Raw genomic sequence first — 12,571 nt, 5'->3', positions numbered from 1 at the left:
CTCTTATGATCGATGTGGTATTGCATTGGTTTATTTATATATTTGACACATTGTTTCTTTGGGGTATATGCATATATTTCTGCAACCCAAGCACTATTTTGGTGTAGTTACTGTAGTTCTCAGATATAATAGTGAACTACACTATTATATCTGTGCTTCATTTTTGTAAAGACTGAGTCATAGTCCCTTTTCCCTGAAATGCATATATGTCTTTCTGAAACTTTGTGTGTAGTCAGTCTCTGCCCATCTAGTCCATGGACTCTGGTTTAAGAGCTCCTCCTATGCACACATGGCAGAACCCTGAAAGGTCAGTCACTTGATTTCCATTTTTTGGTTACAAGAGGACACCTTGTTATTAGATAACATATGTATTGCTGAACATCATGTTCATTTTCAATAAGATTTTTTAAAGAAATATATCACAGGTTTGTTACTTAGTATACTTTTGGAACTATTTTTTCTTGCCCCCCCATAGATTTTTCTTCCTCAATCTCAAAAAGAGACAATAATTCATTCTGGTCTTATAATTCATGGTGTGACTGAAGGAGGATGGGTGGATATGATCACTAGGAATGGTTTCACCTTTGACAAATTAACATTTTAAAGACATGAGAAAATAGAATAGGTCCTGCATCTGATAGCTTTTTTAAAAAATCTGTTTCCCTTCATGTATCTGTTTTCTTTTAGTAATGTGCTAGAGGAGGTCTTTAATGGTCCAGCTTTTGATTGAGGTTATGGCCAACTCTGACATGGTACAAATTTGAATTTGCCACCTTTATACTCTACTTTTACTTCATGATGGATAGTGAATAAATCTGTAATGCTTGGGCTTGCTTATTTACTGGAGGCCTTATAGATAGAAAGTGCTTTATTCTCTGCATATAAAAAGTTTCACTTGTGGGCAGCTTTAAATGGTCATTTCAGCTTAATAACTATGAAGTTGATTGTGTTTGTTTTCAAGACAAGGTGACTAAACTCTGCTGGGTGATGGCTTTCTTTAATAAAGAAGAAAGGCTTTATGAATACATTCAACTTGCTGCAGAACAGCAGCTTTGCAGTTTACTTGTTGTTGTGTTTGCATTAAATGATCTTAGTTTAGTATGCATGTGTACATGTAATAAAATCTGAGCTGGACGTGGTGGTAAACACCTGTATGAGCAACTCTGGAAGCTGAGGCAGAAGGATTAAAAATTCAAAGCCAGCCTCAGCAATTTAGCAAGGCTCTGAGCAATTTAGTGAGACCCTGCCTCAAAAAAAAGGCTGGGGACATGGTTCAGTGGTTAAGCACCCCTGAGTTCAATCCCTGGTACGACAAAGAAAGAAAGAAGGAGGAGAGAGAGGGAGGGAGGGAGGAAAAAAATAAATCTGGTTAAAAGGTTTCTTTTTTTTTTCTTTTTTAATGAGGACTCTAGTTTCATTGCCTGTAATTGCTGTACTCAGCACACATGGAAGACCTCAGCATTGAAGAGCAGTTAGACATACACTAGTACTATGTAATGGCTGGCCTAAGAGACCTCTATCTCATGTACCTTTATAGAAGAATACAAAAGTTAATGGGACTGAAAACAAGTGGAGAGCCTCAGAAATGAGCTCACATGGAGTATAAAAAAGTCTCTATTTACAGAGAAGTAAATTTTCTAGGAGATAAATGTAAATAGATGTTGGATTTTTAAGAAGTGATGTATGTTAAGTAATTGCTCATACTGTGCTTCCTATGCCCCAGGCAGAGTGATCTATCTCACGTATCACAGCTAATCATCATTGCGGTCCTGTGAGGTGCACACTATTTTCATCTCTATTTTATAGAGAGTGGAATATGTTCCCCACAGTTCCTTGCACTACAATGTGAGGCTGAGCCAGGCTTTGAATGCAGATAAATTACTGTGGGGCCCTTTCTGTTAACTACTAGGACCTTGAGTTCTGGGGAAGTCAATTTCTTTATGATACCATCCTCTCTTTTCAGATGGCAACACTTGGGGAAGCTCGCCTAAGGGAAATGGAAGCTTTGCAGTCTCTTAGACTTGCCAATGAAGGGAAGTTGCTGTCACCTGCCCAAGATGTGGAGATGAAAGTCTGCCTATGTCAGAAGGCCCCAGCTACCCCTATGATCCAGTGTGAACTCTGCAGGGATGCTTTCCACACTAGCTGTGTGGCGGTACCCAGTATTTCCCAAAGCCTCTGAATCTGGCTTTATCCCCATTGTCGGAGGTCAGAGAAACCTCCATTAGAGAAAATTCTTCCCTTGCTGGCCTCCCTGCAGCGAATCCGAGTTCGCCTTCCTGAGGGAGATGCACTTTGATACATGATCGAAAGAACCGTGAACTGGCAACACAGAGCCCAGCAACTGCTCTCGTCAGGGAATCTAAAATTTGTGCAAGACCGTGTGGTCTCAGGACTGTTATATAGCAGATGGCAAGCCTCAGCAGGACAGGTGTCAGAGACCAACAAGGTGAGTCTGGACTCCTCAGGTTTTGGGAATCTCTGTACCTTTCTCCTGATCCTGGTGTCAGTAGCTATGGTGTCACTGTTTGTTCCCTTGGTAATCACTTTGTGTTACCAGCACTCGTGGCACCTACAGCTTCCTACTTTAAGGATGCGCTCATCTGCCATATCCTTTTAGTTTCCTCTGCTCCTAATAGTTGTTGCCTAGGCATTCCATTTCCACAGAACAAATGTTCACCTTTTCATATATACAAGTATTTTTTCCATTTATATGTCTGTTAACCCAAATGTGTATTTCATGTGTGTATATATCTTTTTTAAAAAAATTTTAGTTGTTAATGGACCTTTATTTCATTAATTTGTATGTGGTACTGAGAATCGATCCCAATGCCTTGCATATGCTAAGCAAATGCTTGCCACTGAGCCGCAACCCCAGCCCATATGTGTGTATTTTAAATTATTGTTTGACTACAAATTTGGCACCTGCCCCCTTTTTCCCTCATGGAATTTGCTGAGAGTAGAAGAGCTTTTGCCTTCTGTGTATTCAGCCTTTGAGAAAGAATAATTTTTGGAAGTATTGGAGTCCTTTATTTTTTCAGTAGAAAGGCTGTGGGTTTCAATACCTTGTGCATTCTTTCTGCCAAAGCCAGATTCCCTGACCATCACTGGAAGGGGTAGGCCGTTTTCTGTCTTCCTCCATTGAAGCTGCAGGAGAAGAATGTGAAGATACCAGGAAAGCACAGTCAGAATGACAATAGTCAGTCTTTTTATAATTTGACTTTTAAATCTAGTACATATTTCTCTATCTGAGATAATTATAGTGCTCTTGTGCCATTAAGAACAGACATGAACTAAATGAATTAAATCTTCAGCAACTTAAGGGTTAAGGAACCAAAAATGCCCTTGTCATATTTGTTTCCTTGGTTTTTGTGTTTTTATTTCTTTCCAGGCCTTAAAAATACAGTGCCTGGCATATACCAGATGATCAATTCAATACTCACTGCATAGATAAATTGGAGCTATCTATATCGTGGAATTGCTTGTGTTTTTTTTTTTTTACACAGGGTTTGCTAGGATTATATCAGTAAAGGCAAAGGACACAACTGTTATTTATTAAATCATGGTCGAAGAAATGTTTCCCTATTTCCTTTAAATACAGGAGAAGAAGATAGGGAGGTGAATGTGAATGATTCTGACAAATTCTCCTTTGATCTGTTCAGAGCGGTACATGACTACGTTTATTGTATTGTAATCTTCAATAAGGATAATTACATAAGGTTATATGATTGTTCTCAGAGAAAGTGGCTTATTTCCCAGTGGTCTTCTTTACCTTTCTGAATTCAGTCCAAGTAAAACTGGGAAGATTAAAGGCTTGGTCTTCCTGACAAAGAATTGTTGAGTTAGTCAGTTTAGAAACACCAGGAGACTCTTCAGTTTGGGAGAATTAGTCTTTCTTTTTCCCAGTTACCTTCCTGATAACCCAAGTTACTTTCCTTTGGTTGGTGCCAGTATTTTTAATCCTGAAAAGGCCTTGTTGTAAGATGTTTTTCTTCCATTAGGTATCTCAGCCTCCTGGTACAACCTCTTTTTCCTTGCCTGATGACTGGGAAAATAGGACCTCATATTTACACTCTCCCTTCTCTACTGGACGGAGTTGTGTCCCTCTCCATGGTTTGTGTATCATTATTATCATTACTACTACTACTACTACTACTACTACTACTACTACTACTACTACTACTGCTCTTTTGAGGGCTGGAGAGTAACAGGTCATCTAGATATAACCAAGTCTTTTGTTGTAGAGGATCAGGTATAATAAAAAAACTTTATCCTTCCATTAGGGAGGTTGAGGCAAGAAGACCGTAAGTTCAAGGCTAGCCTGGGAAACTTATTGAGACCCTGTCTCAAATAAAAAATAAAAAGGGCTAGAGATGTAGCTCAGTGGTAGGGAAAAAATAAAATGAAAATCAGCTTTGAGCCCCCTTTCTTTCTCTTCCTTTTGGTACAAGCTAGCAGCTTGTTTCTGAGTTTTCTAGTAGAAGCTGTCAGGGTAGAGGTACTGTCTTTTAGGGATGGAACCCAGGATGCTCTACCACTGAGCTACATCCCAACCCCGTTTATTTTTTTGCTACCCGGGATTGAACCCAGGGGCACTTAACCATTAACCACATCCCCAGCCCTTTTTAAAATTAGTTTTTTAGTTGTATATGGACACAGTATCTTTATTTTTAGTGCTGAGGATTGAACCCAGGGCCTCACACATGCCAGGCAAGTGCTCTACTACTGAATTACAATTCCAGCCCCACGCCAGTCCTTTAGAGACAGGGTCTCAGTGAGTTGCTTAGGGCCTCACTGAGTTGCTGAGGCTGGCTTTAAAATTTTCCTCTGTCTCAGCCTCTCTAACTACTGGGATTACAGGCTTGCACCCCATGCCCAGCCCTTTTATTTTTTTACTTGGAGACTGGGTTTCAAGTTCCTGTGGGTCTTGATGAATTGCTGAGGCTGACCTCAAACTTGGCAATCCTTCTGTCTCTGCCTTCCAAAATACTGGGATTACAGGCATGTACCACTGCACCCAGCAGAACTTCATTGTTAAATGTAGGATATGGGTTAATGTGCATTCACTAGGTAGGGAAGAGGGATAATGTTTAAGTTTTATAAGTGTGAAAGAAACAGAGAGAAAGGCCTTGTCTATTGCTTTCAGGGACAGAAGGGTCAGTCCCGTACAACTAATAATTAAGCAGAAAGTACTTAAGTCAGGTGCTAAGTCATGGACTGTCTTATTAAATTACCTAAGAGATTTGTGGAGGATCTCAGAGGTAATACACATTTAAAACCTACACCATCCCAATTTATTTGGAATCAAATTCAGGGCCTCATGCATGCTAGCAGATGCTGCACCACTGATTTACACCCAGCCCTTTAAAAAAATTTTCTTTTGAGACAGAGTCTTGCTAAGTTACCCATGCTGCTTTTGAACTTGTGATCCTTCTGCTTCAGCCTGCTGAGTAGCTAGAGTTACAGGTGTGCCCCACTATGCCTGGCCTACCTTCTTTTTCTTACTAATAAATGACTACCCCATGATTTCTGCCAAAAGCTGCAGTTGGAATCCTGAGCCTTTGTCACTCCTTCTCAGTGTGCATCTAGTCTTGTGGTCAGAGCCCCTTGATCCACTCAGATTATTCATGCCCTGAGCTAGCAGCTTGTTTCTGAGTTTTCTAGTAGAGCTGTCAGGGTAGAGGTACTGTCTTTTCTGTATTAGCAATTAGCAAAGGGATGAAGTTAATACTTCTCTAGTAATAAGGAGTCTTAGGAAATCTAGTTTGGGGCTTTGGGCACATTAAGTGAACTTAGCTTGAACTGAATGCCATTTAAGGAGGATAGAGGGTGGAAGTGTTATGAAAGGCAGTCCTTCTGTAAATTTCATAGGCCTGAATGCACATGTGTGAAGACTCTTTGTTGTCATCCTTTTGATTGGGTCTGGTCTTAAACAGGCATCAGTCCAGAAGTGAATGAGCTATTGATGGAAGCCCAGTTGCTCCAGGTATCCCTTCCTGAAATTCAGGAACTTTACCAGACTCTACTTGCAAAGCCAAGCCCTGCTCACCAAACTGACCGAAACTCACCAGTTAGACCCAGCAGTGAGAAGGTGAGTGTCTGAGGCTACTGGAGGCAGCAGAAGCACAAAGGCTTTGAGATGATATTTTTAATCCACAAAAGGGTGCCTGGTGTCTGCCTTATAGCTTGCTCTTAAGGGTGTCCGTGAGAAGGTAGGCACCAGCCACCATTTGCTACAGTTTAAGCTTATGGCCTGTGTTTGGGTCTTGTTTGAGGTGACTGTGTGAATTTCTTTTTTTTTTATTTCTTTTTAGTAAGGTGTATGTTTCATCATTACCATGTGATAATAGTGAGAGTTAGTGTTTTTTTTTTTTGTCCTATCACAGAAATACTAAGAGGTGAAAATATAATTATAGCTGAGAGGGCTTTTAATTATAACAATTTCAAAAATCAAAGATAATTCCAGAGTCAACATTGAACAAATGCTTTTGTTACTCCCTGAACAAGGCAGCTGGTGTGAAGATTGAGGATGCTCATCTTGAATGCTGGCTGACTTGAAGGGTTCTCTACACTGTCCTAATTCTTAGCCTAGTTAAGGGCACTATTTCTGCTTCCTTCTAGTGAACTAACTGACCTGGCACTTCAGGCCCCTGAAAATAGAAACTTACCAGGAAGACTGAAGCCATATTAGGGAAGAATCTCATGAAAGATAATACAGGGGCTAATACCAGCATTTAGGATTTATTTTTCATTATGATAGCAAATAATATAGCGCCATTATTATTATTTAATACTTTTATTAGTTGTTGGCAGACCTTTATTTTATTTATTTATATGTGGTGCTGAGAATCAAACCCAGTGCCTCACAGATGCTAGGCAAGTGCTCTACCACTGAGCCACAATCCCAGCCCCTAGCACCATTATTGTGTTCAGATAATGTTTCTATGAGGGGTAGGGGTGTATGGTTTTAAAGAAGGAACTAATAGCCTGGTTCCTTAGGAGCCAGCAGATCAAAGGGTAGACATAAACACCCAGATAGAAACTATGTAAGTGGCCAGTCACTCCCTGATTTGATGAAAAGAATCTTTGGAAGGATCTTGCATCTCCTGGTGCTGGTTGAGTAATTTAAGGCAAATCATTATTTTTTTCTAGTCTTCTTTGTAGCACTAACAAAGAGGAAGGAAGGAAGTTAAAGTCAAATGGTTGTCCATAGAATTGGAGGGGGAAGGTGGTGGTGATGTTTAGGATGCAGGATATTCACCAGGGGAATAATTTGGTTTTTTATTCACCTATTTTCCCTTTCTGTGGTCCTGGGGATTGAATCTGGGGCCTTGCACATTTCAGGCAGGTGCTCAACTGCAGAGCTACATCCTCACCCCTTTTTATTTTGAGACAAAGACTTACTAAGTTGTCCAGACTGGTATTGAACTTGTGTTCCTTCTGCCTCAGCCTCCTAAGTAGCTGGGATTACAGGTGTGTGCCACCATGCCAGGATCATTCGCCCATTTCCTTTAGCTTCACTAATTTTAGTAGTAGGGAAACTGTAGGCTAAAATTGAATTTGCTCATCTTCCACCCAGAATGATTGCTGTCGAGGAAAGAGAGATGGAATCAACAATCTTGAGAGGAAACTGAAGAGACGCCTGGAGAGAGAAGGCCTTAGGGTGGGATCGAGTTAAAAAAATGAGGACGCCCAAAAAGAAGAAAATCAAACTGAGCCACCCTAAGGACATGAACAATTTCAAGTTAGAGAGAGAGAGAGTAGCTATGAGTTAGTTCGTTCTGCTGAAACTCATTCCCTGCCCTCAGACATGTCCTATTCGGAACAGGAAGACTCTGAGGATGAAGATGCCATCTGTCCAGCTGCGAGCTGCCTGCAGCCAGAAGGAGATGAGGTCAGTGAGGTTTGGGCCGTAGAGGACGTGCTTTCCCTTAACTCAGAAACCCTGTAAGCTAGACCTCATCTCGCTGGGGCTTTCTCTTCTGCTTATCTGCTTTGAGCTGATCTGAATGGATTGCTCAGTCCTCCCCCCACTGATATTTCTGCTCTTACCATCGTTCCTGGTTCTCCTCCCTTCTCTTGAAGAAACTCTCTTTCTTCCCTTTTTCCTTTTCTTGCTCCTCCAGCTTTCACCGTCCCGGCGCTAAGAAGGTGGGAGGGATGCTGACGTAATGCCCTTTTGCTTACTGTCACAGGGCAGCACTGTCTTAACCCCAAAGCAGTCACGACTTGAAGATGACTTTGACTCGGTTGCTTTGGCTGGTGGGCCAGCTACACTCGTTTGGTCCCAGTGGTGGGACGGTGGCTGTTAATGGCAAACGGCCTGAATATCTTGAGGCTGGCCTGCCCAATTTTGAATGGCATTCTTTCCTCTGAACACCCCATCTTCCTGCTCTTTGTAACCAGGTGGACTGGGTCCAGTGTGATGGCAGCTGCAATCAGTGGTTTCATCAGGTCTGTGTTGGTGTTTCTCCAGAGATGGCAAAGAAAGAAGACTACATCTGTGTGCGCTGTACTGGGAAGGACGCACCAAGCTGAAAGTAAAAACAAAACAAACACCCCCACTTAATGTAATTCAGGACTCCAACCAAGAAGATTTCCTCAAATCTCAGCAAAGCTACAGGACTGGTGTTCAAGCCAGTCTGTACATGGTGCTATTTCTATTCCTCATGGGATCATTTTTCCAGAACTCTTTGAAAAAAAGAAAAAACAACTAAAAATTTTTGACACTTTTTGTATTTTTTTCCTTAAGAGCTGTTTGTGGTTGTTGAGGTTTGAAATGCTGACTGTTTTTTGCAGGGGTTTCCACCAATTTGGAAGGCACTGAAGCTTGCACCTTTTCATGTACAGCATTGAAATTGTACCTCTGTCTGGGATTTACCGGATTAAGAACCAACTCAGTTTCAGTGCCCAGAGGGGCACCAGAAATTCCAGTAAATCCTCATTTGAGGAATCCTTCTCTTGTTTACTCTGTTACCACATTGGGGATTTTAAGTTTTTCCACTTTTGGGATTTTTGTTTGTTTCTTCCTTTCTTTATCCACTTTTCTTTTTTCTGGTAGACTAGGTTTATTTATCTGAGCAATAACTTCTATGTTGGTTTCAGGGCTGGAATTAAAACAAAACAAAACAAACTCCTGAACAGTGTGTTGGTGCTTTAGCATTTGGTTGATGTACAGAATGCAAATGTCTAGTTTCTAGTGTCACTGATGAACTAGTGATGTAGAAAAGAGACTGCTCTGTAAGTAATTGCCATAGCTGTATTTTGGCTTTCTCCCTGCCCATTCCTCCCTCCCCTATTTTTTGGTAGCTTGTATCAAATGTTGCAGTTTATATTGTGGAATAAATCCTTGGTCCTAATACTACACTATATGCTGGTTATTTAGAGTCATTAGAACAGCTTCCTTTGCTCCTCTGCCTTGTGGGCTTGCAGAACCAGAAGGGGTCGCTTGCCTTGACTTCTGCCCAGCCAGGCTGTGGTGGCAATGAGTGTATGCCTGCGAACAACATGGGGGTTTCTTCTTTCGCATCCTGCTCTTTTTGGTGGGTCATATGCCTCCAGGCCCCACTAAAAGAACCCCTCAGTCTTTGAAGACTAGAACCTGTCTTTAAAGCCATGCTCTATTTTAATAAACACTTCAGAATGTTGGTGAGTCAACCCTCAAGTCAGCCCTCCTTGTGGAAATGACACCTATTATATATCAGTTGACAGGGAAACTTGATTTAGGGTTAAGATATTGGAAGGAAATCTAAGGAAGTTTCATCGTCATAGAGGGTTGGGTTTAGTGTGAGGGCTGAAGGGAAACTTGTGAACGCCCAGGCTCTGCCTTCCTGGTTTCCTTCCTGTCCCTTTCTAACTCTGGATCTGGAGCTGGATGGTTATGGGGCGTGGACTGCCACATCTGTTTCCCTCCTTTTCTTTTGAAAGAGCTCTCCTCTGCAGTGGAGAGGGCATCCTGGTCAACAGAAGAAACTGTTGCTCGCTCTTCCTCTCCTCTTTCTCCCATATTCTATAGCCATAAACCTGCAGACGTAAAACTCTAGTGGGTCTTTAATAAAATAAAACAACAAAAAGCAGTTTGTGATGTAGCAGAGATTTAAATGTACTACCCCCTTTTATGCAATTCAAATAATTAAATCTCTTTAAGAATGACTTCTAGTCAGTTTTCCTGCAGTTATTGTGATGTCTCTCCTTGTCTCATGGGGGTTATGGGGCCAAAAGAAATGCATAGCTTCCAGTGCACAATCTGAAATAACAGTGGTTTGGCCTTTTTAGTATCCAAATTCTTAACCCCACCTCACCCCACCCCTGGTGTTGGAACAAGATACCAGCTGACCCAGTCCTCACCTTCCACTGAGAAAGAAAGCTTGAAAGAGGAAAAGCTTGGGCTCGAGAGTAGCTCGTGCACAGGACCCTGGGTTCCACCCCCAGCGTTGCAAGGGGCAAAGAAGACTGCTGCTAAAATAAAGCCTTTGCCTTTAGAGAGCTCTCACCCATGTTGTACAAGACACCCCCACCCCTCCCCGCTATCCAACCCCAATAGTCTTTCTTCATCTGTAAGTTGTGCACAATCTCCAACAATAGCCTCTTTGGTGAGGTATTATCTTCATCTCTGAGGGGGAAAGATAGGCAGGTGTGTATTTGAGCCACCCCTCCCCCAGGTGGGAACCACTGATCATTTTTTTTAAAACATGTGCTGAAGCTAGAGATATAGACATCATCGGTTGCCTACAGTTATACTGCCAGTAAATGACAATGCCTGGCATTTTCTTTCAGTTCTGCTGTCTTGCACGCTATCAAACACTGCAAATGAACAGAGCACGTTTTTGCTTCCATTGCGTACCCAATGTGACCACAGACTAATTTTTGTTATCTAAAACCTGGCCTGGACTCCAGAGAAACCTCTGACCTTACTGGAAATATGAGGAAGATATACACCAACTGACACTTGAGTTTCCATCTCAGTAGTTCTGCAGGCCCCTGAGCTCAGAGAGAAGGGTTGAGGGAGGTAGAGCCTGAGCCAGGAGGAACTCATTGGTGAAGAGCAAGTCCGGGGACTTCACCAGCAAAGGGTAGATAAGGAGTGCTGTCACTTCACCTGTGAAGTGGTTGCTTTTTCTTCCAGATCTCCTTTTTTTCTTTTCCCTACCCTGACTGATAGCAGGGATTAAACCCAGGGGTGTTATGCCACTGAACTGTGTCCCTAGCCTTTTTTATTTCTATTTATTTTTTACAGTACTGTGGATTGAATCCAGGGGTGATCTGCTACTGAGCTTACATCCCCAGACCCCCCCGCCCCCCGCCCCAATCCACTTTTGGTACTAGGTATTTAACCCAGGAACACTTTAACCACTGAGCCACATCCCAGCCACTTTTTTTTTTTTTACTTTGAGACATGGTCTTGCTAAGTTGCTGAGGCTGGCCTCAAACTTGTAATCCTCCTGCCTCAACCTCCCAAGTAGCTGGGAAAAAAGTCATGTGCCACTGTGCCTCACTTAAGGGATTTCTTATATTAAATAAATGGCTTTCTTAAAAAAGCCTCCAGCCTGGGGGAAAAATAAAGACTGTGTCATTTGGACTAGCTGTAAGAGAGGTTAACATCTTTATCACCAACTTCCTTGGTCCTCTAAGAGGTAGGATTCAGTTTTCTGTCTCAAGGTGAATGAACCTAAAGCAGAGGTGCCACTTTGGGCAGTGGAGGTGGGTACAGACTTGTTACCCTATTTCATTCTGCCATGCAGAGCTTAAGAAAATAAGATGTGAAGGTCTTGAGGCTTTGAATCTTCAGTAATGAGATGCACCTGATTTGCCATTATACCCACCATAAAAAGCAACACAAACTTTTGGGTATCAGTGGAAGATAAACTTGAGAACGGAGCAGATGCCAACTTGAAAGGAGCTAAAACTTGGCATTTATGTACCATTGTGTAGTGGATCTCTGCCCCCACCTCTTGCCCTCCACCCCCGTGGTTTTTTTCCCCCCTCTGATATTTGGCAGTCCATTAAGACCTGCTTCTAGCTTGAAATAAGCCTTGATTGGTGTTTAGTGCCCACGGGTGTCTTTGTGGGTTCAACCTACCTAGATTTCAACTCAATCTGGAATGGATCACAGGTGCTATATTCCTGTAATAGGAAATGGAATTACTGAGTATTTTGAGTCTGCCTGTATGCCAGGCATTGAACCCGAGCTGTTCACTCAGTACAGGCTTACTTACATGTGCTAGAGGTCAGCCTATATTACGTTGGCTTTTCCCTGCTGTGATGCTGTGTAAAACTGAATTCCCTCCTGAGGAAATGCTGCCTGTTGGGAGGAAGATCTGAGGAAAGCAGTGAAGATCTCAGTGTCGAATCCTTTAAGGACCGGGGTCCTTCCTCAATTAGTGTCTAAGAAACACCTGAGCGATGGCTTCATCTCTGATGGCTCTCTGTTCCCAGTCCTCTGCACGTGGCTTTTTAAGCATCTTCACATGAGAGGTTTCATGTATAACTTGTGTACTAGAAATGTTATTGAAAGTTGCCTAAACAAAAAATTGTATAAAGCAATACTGTTGCAAATCTATTTTTAAGGCAT

At 42.0% G+C, this 12,571-nt stretch overlaps 1 pseudogene; it reads left to right on the top strand.

The window, feature by feature from the left end:
• Positions 1–8,538, top strand: part of LOC143386855 (lysine-specific demethylase 5B-like) — a 59,123-nt pseudogene extending 50,585 nt beyond the window's left edge.
• Positions 8,539–12,571: the final 4,033 nt, after the last annotated feature.

This window comes from Callospermophilus lateralis, unplaced genomic scaffold (assembly GCF_048772815.1).
Source record: "Callospermophilus lateralis isolate mCalLat2 unplaced genomic scaffold, mCalLat2.hap1 Scaffold_578, whole genome shotgun sequence".
NCBI lineage: Eukaryota > Metazoa > Chordata > Mammalia > Rodentia > Sciuridae > Callospermophilus > Callospermophilus lateralis.
The sequence above is the reverse complement of the archived record's forward strand: the minus strand, read 5'-3'. Positions and strand labels throughout refer to the sequence as shown.